Below are 9,734 nucleotides of genomic sequence, written 5' to 3'. Positions count from 1 at the left end.
GTGAAGTTACCCCATCATAGTCATTCCATGAATGTTTTATTGAGACAATTTATCAAAATAATACTGAAGCACACAGACAGAATGTTCTCTAGATGTGTCAAAGCAGTAATGAAAATTTTCTCCTGTTTGTCTCCATGACAGGATCACCACGGATAAGGTCACTGGGAGGTCTGAGGCCAAGAAACCCTGAAAGTCCTGACTCATATTTATTGGTCCCACAACTTAGCTTACAATCTCAGCATCTAAGAAGCCTTCCTTGACAGCCAAATTACTATTGCTGCAAAACAAACTGCCCCAAAACGTAGTGGTATAAAGTAATCATTTTATTATGCTCATAGATTCTGTAGGTCAAGAGTTGAGGCAGAACACAGTGGAGAAACATGAGTAGCTTCAGCTGAGAAGACCCGAAGGCTAAGAGCTGGAGTCATTTTGAGCTATCTTCACTCACATGTCTGGTGGTTGATGATGGCTGTCAGCTAGGGCTCAGCTGGGTTGTCAGCTTCTGTGGTCTCTGAATTGGCTAGTGTGGCTTCCTCAACATGGCGGCTGGGTCTCAGCACAGCTGTCTCCAGAGAATGCCAGGTGGAAGCTATATCATCATCCAAGGCCTGGCCGTGGAAATCCCATGGCATCATTTCCATGATCACAGGCCCTTGCAAATTTGTGAAAAAGAAACAGACTTCACCTTCCAAAGGGAAGAGTGCCAAAGTCACGGTGAAGGCAGGGCAGATAGGATGGGAGACATAATCCTGCTGTGACCACCTTTGCCAACTACAATAGGCCACACTGCACTAGCTATATTACACCTAGGTATCTTGTGTTCAACTGCATTGACTTAAAAATAAATTGCTTATCTGGCTCTCTCATTACACTGTCAACTCACTGAGGGACATGACTGACTCATGCATCTTTAAAAAAAAATATTTATTTGAAAGGCGGAGTGACTGGGGGCGGGGGAGATCAATCTCCCATCCACTGATTCATTCCCTAAATGGCCACAACAACTGGGGCTAGGCCAGGCCAACGCCAGGAACTCAGAACTCCACCTGGGCCATCTTTGCTGCTTTCCAAGGCATGTTAGCAGCACAGGGGGCTGGACTGGAAGCAGAGAAGCAGGTACTCATATTGATCTCCAAATATGGACAGTGGCGTTGCAAACAGTGGTTTAACCCACTGCACACAACACCAGCCCCTGACTTCCTTACCTTTTCCTCCTCTGCTCCTGGCACACACAAGACAATAAATACATATTTATTGTACTGAGCTGAATAGAAACGAAGTATCAGAAGAACTTCTGGTGCCCTCATCTCATGCTGGCTGCAGTGACACAAAGAAAGTCTGAGGAGGACAATGAATAGTAAGGTAAAGAGGCCAGCATTCTGGCGCAGTGGGTAAGTTCTTGATTGCAATGCCAACATCTCATATGGTCTACTTCTGATCCAGCTCTCTGCTAATGGCCTGGAAAAAGCAGCAGAAGATGGCCCAAGTGTTGGCTCCCTGCTGTGCATGTGGGAGACCTGGATGAAATGCCTGGCTTCGGCCTGGCCCAGCCTTGGCCATTGCATTGATCTGGGTAATGAACCAGAGGATGGAAGACGTTGCTGTCTTTCCCTCTCTCTCTAACTTTCAAATAAATAAAAAAATCTTATAAAAGAAAAGAAAAAATCATCACTGACCTCACATTGTGGGCTTTTTAAAAAGTTTATGGAAAATGAAATAAAAAGATGTTTATTTTGGTGCAAAAATTTTTTGAAATACATTAGTAGCTTTTTAAAAATATATTTTCCATGAACATTTTGAAGGCCCCATCAATACATGGATTTCAATTTTGTACCAAAATAAATATATCTTTTAATTTTATTTTTCATGATCTTAAAAGAATCTCATATTCTCTTTTCCTTAATTTTTTTTTTTTTTTTGACAGGCAGAGTTAGTGAGAGAGAGAGAGAGAGAGAGAGAGACAGAGAGAAAGGTCTTCCCTCCATTGGTTCACACCCCAAATGGCAGCCATGGCCGGCATGCTGAAGCCAATCCAAAGCCAGGAGCCAGGAGCCAGGAGCCAGGAGCCAGGAGCCAGGAGCCAGGTACTCCCTCCTGGTCTCCCATGTGGGTGCAGGGCCCAAGGACTTGGGCCATCCTCCACTGCACTTCCGGGCCACAGCAGAGAGCTGGACTGGAAGAGGAGTAACCGGGACAGAATCAGGTGCCCCAACTGGGACTAGAACCCGGAGTGCCAGCGCTGCAGGCGGAGGACTAGCCTAGCGAGGCATGGCGCCGACTTCCTTGAATGTTTTGAAAATACTACTGGAGCCAGCACTGTGGTGCAGCGGGTTAAAGCCCCAGCCTGCAATGCCAGCATCCCATATGGGCACTGGTTTGAGTCTCGGTTGCTCCTCTTCCGATCCAGCTCTCTGCTATGGCCTGGGACAGCAGTAGAAGATGGCCCATGTCCTTGGGCCCCTGCACCTGCGTGGGAGACCTGGGGGAAGCTCCTGGCTCCTGGCTTTGGATCAGCTCAGCTCTGGCCATTGCAGTCATTCGGGGAGTGAACCAGCAGAATGGAAGACCTCTCTCTCTCTCTCTCCCCCTCCCTTCCTCCCTACTCCTTCTCTCTCTCTGGCTCTACCTCTCTCTGTAACCTTGCTTTTCCAATAAATAAACTAAATCTTTTTAAAAAAAGAAACTACTACTTAATCTGTTCCCTTTATAGCTCTGTGCCGTGGACATGGCAAATGTGAGATTACCCTAGAGGGTGCCTGTTTTCTATACTCATGCACCCATCTCATACAGTCGAAAGAAGACCATATACACAGAGTCAGAAAACCTGGGCATCAGTCTCGGTTCATCTCTTGGTAGAAGCTACGCAGCCTTGCTGAGCCAGCTAATTTTTCTAAGTCTCTGTAGTTAAAAAACCTTTTTAGTTAATTAATTAATTAATTTAAGAGGCAGAGACGGAGAGAGAGCTCCCATCGCTGGTTCATTCCACAAATACCTGTACCAGCCAGGCCTGGGCAAAGGTTGAAGGTGAGAGCTGGAAATTCAACCCAGGTCTCCCACACAGGTGGCAGGAACCCAGTCACTTGAGCCATCACCACTGCCTCTCAAGATCTGCATTAGTAGGAAACTGGAGTCAGGGACTAAGTCAGTTCTCAAACCCAGGTACCCTGATAACGAAACATATGCATTTTAGCCCACCTCTAAGTCTCAGTATTTTTGCCTATCCAATGGATGTTTTAAAAAGCAGACTTATCTCTTAAAGTTGTTTTAGGAGTAATGCTTCTTAAAGTGTAAAGCAAAATACAGATATGAGATACTATTATTACAGGATATGGTGGTTTTAAAATAGGTTCACATGCTCTTTAATGTATCTCTTTTTAAAAGATGGAGTCTAATTCTAGTCTTAAACAAAGGCTGTACCTACAGATTCACTTCCAGTGAACAAAATGTGGCATAAGTGATGCTACCTGTTGTCTAAGACAAGGTCATAAAAAGATAGCATAGCCTAGCTTTCATTCTCTCAGACCATTCATGAGCCAGCCGCCCATCATGAGGACACTTAAGCAGCTCATGCAGAGGCCCATATAGCCAACAGACTCCCACCAACATCCAGCACCAACTTCCAGCCCTGGGAGTAGCCTATGTTGGCAGCAGTTCCCCCAGCTCCAGCTGGCAGCTGCAGGCCTACTAAACATCTGGACTACAACCAGAGAGCAGACCCCATGCCCAAACTGCTCAGCTGAACTGCTCCCAGACTCCTGACCCATAGAAACCATGCAAGACAACTGCTGTTTACTTTTAAGTTACTACGCTCTGGAGTATTTTTCATACAGCAAAGATAACCAGTATACAAAAATATGCCCCAACTAACCAACCGACAGTTGGTATTTCAGCAGGCATTTCAGTCTCTCATTATGTAATTTTTTTTTAACCCAGATCTTCTCTCATTGGCTCCTAGTGACTAACAACAGCCCTGCATGAGGTAGCAGGCTGAACAGTTAGGCAGGGAAGAGCTTACCAGCTAGACTGACACCAATGTTACTCTCTAAGTGAGTGGTCTTTGTAAATGGCTTTCACATAGTCAATGTTATGACTGCTTTTTTATAAATGGGAAGTAACAACAACAACAAAAAAAACCAACATTACTACCATCCTGATGACTGGAAGCCAAGCAAGGCATGGGGACCAGTAGTCTGGACTCCTGGGAAAGTGACTTTGGCACTGATCAGACTCCATGCACTTCTGCAGCAGCATCCTCACTTGTGACTGTATTGTTTACATCTGAGCAGCCAGGGGTGGCTTCTCCATCCTTTGCTCAATCAAGCTCTTGCTCACTTGGACAACAGGGCTCTGTGTCCAATACACACAGTCATCCTTCTGCTCTTTCAGAAAAGGCAGTAACTGTACACTTAGCTATCCACATCTATCTTTGCTGCCCACCTCCTCCAGTCCTTCAGTGCATCTACGGGCCGCAGCAGGCTATGGCGTCTGAGTCTGAAGAACAGGAAGTTTTCTCTGGGCAAAGACTAATTAGTGTGCACAAAGAACTACCTGCACCATCACCTTGTTAATCACCTCTGTTTACCCATTCGGCCAACTGATCCCATCACCAAAACCCAGTGGATACGATCAGCAGGTAGGAAAGATGCCAGTGACTGCTGGGCTTTGGTGAGAAGTCGGGAGATCCAGCTCCAGGCCTGGCACTTGGCAGCGGTCACCACTCTGCCCTTCTCCCTTCCCACAAGATCTGAAACGCCCTGGGAGAGCAAGCACGAGGCAGGCACTGCCAGCACCTGCTCAGGACACACCTGAGAACAGCAACTCTCCATCTGCCCTGCTGCCAACCAGTCAAGCCTTCAAGCCTCCCACCCCAAAAGAGAAATAAGCACATTCACTTTTTTAAAATCCACTCATTTCAAAGGCATGATTTGTTCCCCAAATAGCGTAGGGTCCTCTTTCCCAGCTCGTTAATGGGTTGGGGCAACCCCAGCTAAAGTAGCTAACAGAGACTTAGTGATGTTTTAATGGAGGTGGAATTCCCGACTCGCCCCTGGTTGCACACAGGGCTGGCAGCAGCGGCCACAGGCACCCGCTACTGAACAACACAGGCGAGCTGTCACGCTTTGTTTTTCTGCTTGTTAAATCCAAATGCTCCTAATTAGTTACCCTGCCTGCTAACGCCTGGATGGACAATGGCGCAGGGATCAGGGCTGCTGAGAGGCTGTGAATACAAGTCCCTCGGGATCCTGAGGCTCTGGGACTGGTGACTTGGTTGTGGGCACCGAGGTGCTGCGTTCCTGTGGGCTGTGGATTCAAAGATGTCAACCTCCGTGTGAATGAAGGTCAGCTCCTGTTACTTCTTCGGTGAAAGGGTAGCTGCGCTGGGTGCCCACTTAGGCTTGGGCCTTTGTCTGCTGCGCTGTGCTGTGAATAACCACACCCGCAGAGAATAACATTCTCTGATTATGTGTTTGCTTGGAGGGGCAGGGCCATGCAAAATAACTCACATAACTTTCTTGAAGAAGAATTCAGCAAAGTCTGTTTTTAAAAAGTGGCCTGGGAATGCCTTAAACATGGCTTTCTGGGGATCTTATTCACTTTCTGAAAAACACCAGGAAACTTTTGAGGTGGGACCTCCACTTGCATTCTTTCTTCAGGGGTCAATTCGGACAAGTATTTTGTTCACACAGATGACAATTTCTAGGCTCTGTGGATATGAGGGAGCAGCAAACACATAACTGAAAAGTTAGCCATTCAGGAATGTTTAGTGAGTATTCAGAAAGGTTGCAACATTCAACAATTCGTCATTGTTCTGACATTTTTATTTGGATTTAGAATTCTGTGCATTGTTATTTCACAGATCAGTGTCTGTAATTTTGTTTGTTTTGGGGCTAGTGTTAATTAGTTTGCTTTTCTTTTGGGAGGAGAGAGAGCTAGCATTAGTATATACATGAAGGGTCCTGAAAAAGTTCATGGAGGGGCAGGTGATGAGCCTGCGGTAAAGATGCCTATGTGCTACACTGGAGTGCTTTGGTTATAGTCCCTGCTTTGGCTGCTGGCTCTAACTTTTTTTTTTTTTTTTTTTTTTTTTGAAAGATGTATTTATTTATTTGAAAGGCAGAGTTACAGAAAGGGAAAGACAGAGAGGTCTTCTACCTGCTGGTTCATTTCCCAAATGGCCACAACAGCTGCAGCTGGGCTGATCTGAAGCCAGGAACTAGGAGCTTCTTCCATGTCCCATGTGGGTGCAGGTGCCCTGGCTCTTGGGCCACATTCCACTGCTTTCCCAGGTCATAAGCAGAGAGCTGAATCCCAAGAGGAGCAGCTGGGACACAAGCCACACCCAAATGGGACGCTGGTGCCACAGGTAGAGGCTTAATCTACTATGCCATAATGCTGGCCCCCTTTCCAGCTTTTTGCTAATGCAGACCTTGGGAAGCAGAGGTGATAGTTCAATTAATGGGGTTGTTGCCATGCATGTGGGAGACCTGGATTGAATTCCTGGCTCTTGTTTTTGGCCTTGCTCAGTCCTGGCCCTTGTGGGCATTTAGGGAGTGAACCAGCAGATGGGAACACATGCCAGTACACTCTGCCCCCGTCAAATAAACAAATTTCTAAAACTTTTTAAAAGTTCATGGAGAAAAGCATATTATGAAAACTGCATGGATTTCAAATGCTATTTGCACCAAAATAAACTTGGCATTTAATTCCATTTTTTCCACAAACTTTGTGAAGCACCCTGGAGGTGTGAATGTCTAGATTAATCTACCCATCCATTTGCTGAATATTTACATGCTCCATAGATTATGTCAGTGACTTAGTATAAATGTTTATTGCTTTAGTGTAAAACAAATGGTTTGGACTGTTCTCAGCAGGTCCAGAAGAGTAGTGTGCATTAGCTTACTCCGCTCTCCTTTTCTGTGGCTCCTGAGTGCTGAGGCTACTCCCCTCTGGCACCCTTCCCACTCATAACTCTTCAGGAAGTACTACAAATTCCAGCTTTGTCCATCTTTCTTTCTTCATTAAAGCTTATCTGTTGAAATCTTTACCGTATCCCACCCCCAAATATCATGTTGTGTTTCCAACTTACTAATAAATGAATTTATTTCAAAATAATAATTTAGTTTTCCTGGGCAATATATTTTATTACATTAACTATATTACAAACTGCTTTAACCTAAAGATGGGGAATAGTTTGGAAATTTAAGACCCATGGAAGGTGAATAATGGAAAAATCTGCTTCTTCGATTGTCTCACAAGAGGGGTATGTATATTCAGGAGTGAGAGGTGGGTGCAGGGGGCCAGGAGGGAAGAGGTGGGGAGGGATTGCTCTAACAGCCACCTCACCCATGGGATCATCCAGTATCCTTTCTCATGAATCACACACAAATAGAATCATTCAATGCTTAGCTTACAAATGCCCCAAGGTGAGTAACACCAGAAGAGCTGGTCATTAATATACATTCTAGGTTTTGTCACAAGAGTACAGGTAGCCAAAATGTAGAAGTCAAATCTGACCTTTCCTTTCAGCAGGCAGAGGAACTTTAGAAGACTTCTATCATTTACACAGTCCGAGGAATGACACAGTAAACCAGGGTTCTGCTTTTGCTCCTGGAGAACAACTAAGAATTCGAAAGTTAACTTACCTATATGAATGTATTCTATTGGTAACATTTGGAGCCTGTTTATCAGTGTTAAGAGAGCCAAGGGGATGTGGGTAAGGTGGTGACTGTGGAAAGGAGACAGCTACTAGCTCTGAGAGTTAGGGAATTCTTGCTATCTCACTTGAGTCTATATTTTTATGGTCTTCCTGTCTTCAAGATTTCCATGGATTGTGATAATTCTAGACTGACTGAAAATAACAAAAGGCAAACTGTATTCTACCTCCGCTTCTCAAATTATCAAACCAAGAAAAAGCTCTTAAAAAGTAGTACCATAGTCTCTCCATTCAAAATATGCGCCAGTACATGTCCATGGTTCACATATGATTAGTACTTTATCTCCTAAGTCCTTCCTTTACAAGGAGCTAGACCTTATCAGCTCAAAAAACCACTATGCATTTATACATCCGGAAATAAAGTTCTGTTCACAAGACTTCTTTAAAAATATCAACAGTATGTTCTGTTAGACTTACATTCAAAATATATGGATTAGATACGTTTTTCTAACAATATCTGCTTAAGAATGAAGTGAATGAAGCTGGTAAACACGGAGCTCCTAGGATTTGGAGGCCCCCTGCTCCCTTCTTATGCTCCTTCCTCAACTCTACCACTAGGAAAGGAGTACTTGGCTCTAACTTAACATGTTTCAGTTAAATTCTGTCAACTTATTACAGCCAGCTAGTAACTATGTGTTGTGCAACTGCCAGCTTCTCCCGTGGGCAACTTAATCACTGGTGAAATGAATAGACAATTAGGGACTCAGCACCAGCATAAATTTTGCCATTAATTGGTGCTCAGCAACCAGTGAGCAGGTGACTACAGCTTCTAGAATAACTGGAAGGAGTTCCCCTTTGCTAAGCAACTGTCAGTCCTTGCTATTTACTTCCTCCAGGTCTAAGGGTTCAATAGTAAGGGAGAAGGGAGTTCGCACCCAGAGACCAGTACATTCAGATGATTAAAAGAGGAGAATTGTCTTGAATGTAACAAGAGAAACATTAAGGTAGCTGCTAATCGCTAATCAAATCATTGAATTGAGTCTATATGCTAACACTTTAGGGACTGTTGTTTATACACTTGAAACTGGAGAGAGATAGGAAGATGGCAGGGGCAGCTGTTTGGTGCAGTGGCTAAGACGCTGCTTGGGATGCCTGTATCCACAATGGAGTGTTGGGTTCAAATCTCAGCTCTGCTTCCAATTCTAGTTTCCTGCTAATGTGCATCATGGGAGGCAGCAGATGATGGCTCAAGTGCTCGAGTCCCTGTCATCCACACAGGAGACCTGGATTAAGCTGCAGGTGCCTGGCTTCAGCCCGGCCCAGCTGCAGCTGTTGTAGGCATCTGGACGTGGATGAAAGCTCTGTTTCCCTCTGTCTTTATTCTGCCTCTCAAGAAGGAAAAAAAAGGTTGCAGATGTTTTGGTACCAGAATTCTTTCAGCATCTTTAAGTATTATTAGTGCCTTGTATACTATGTTATTTTAAAATTACCTACACACTATAAATACTTCTTCATCATTATTTATTCAATTGTTACCTTTCTTTTTCTTTTTGGAGTAGAAAAAGCCTATGTTTTGTTTCTTCAATGAAAGCTAATGGAAAAATAAAATTCACTTAAGAGAAATTTGTGGAAAGGAATCTGCATTCAGGAAGGATATTTGTATTATTATTATTCAGGGTCTTTAACTCTTCAGTCACTTGCTTTAGCTTATCTTCCTTTGCTTCTACAAAACCTGTATAACAAAATTCCTTTTCTTCAAAATGATTTTTTCTATAGTTATTTACATGATAGGAAGATCTCCTTTTTAAAAAAAATATTTTATTTATCTGAAAGGCAGAGTTACAGAGAGAGAGGGAGAGACAGATTTTCCATCTACTGGTTCACTTCCCTAATGGCTGCAACGGTCAGGGATGGGCCGGACTGAAGCCAGGAGCCAGGAACTTCTTCTGGGTCTCTCACATGGGTGCAGGGGCCCAAGGATTTGGGCCATCTTCCACTGCTTTTCCAGGTGCATTAGCAGGGAACTGGACTGGAAGTGGAGCTGCTGCAACTCAAACTGGTGCCCATAAGGGATACTGGT

The 9,734-nt window shown here is 44.3% G+C and overlaps 1 protein-coding gene and 1 long non-coding RNA gene across 8 annotated transcripts in view; one reads left to right on the top strand and one right to left on the bottom strand.

The window, feature by feature from the left end:
* The window catches only part of PLEKHM3 (pleckstrin homology domain containing M3), a 227,145-nt gene that overhangs the window by 88,784 nt on the left and 128,627 nt on the right, over positions 1-9,734 (bottom strand). The gene's annotated exons all lie outside the window — the stretch shown is intronic.
* LOC138848936 (uncharacterized) overlaps positions 1-9,734 on the top strand; it is a 10,678-nt gene extending 944 nt beyond the window's left edge. The window contains exon 2 of the long non-coding RNA XR_011387134.1: positions 142-9,734. This is a non-coding gene — a long non-coding RNA (uncharacterized lncRNA). The remainder of the gene's footprint in view (positions 1-141) is intronic.

Source organism: Oryctolagus cuniculus, chromosome 3, assembly GCF_964237555.1.
Source record: "Oryctolagus cuniculus chromosome 3, mOryCun1.1, whole genome shotgun sequence".
Lineage (NCBI taxonomy): Eukaryota > Metazoa > Chordata > Mammalia > Lagomorpha > Leporidae > Oryctolagus > Oryctolagus cuniculus.
The sequence above is the reverse complement of the archived record's forward strand: the minus strand, read 5'-3'. Positions and strand labels throughout refer to the sequence as shown.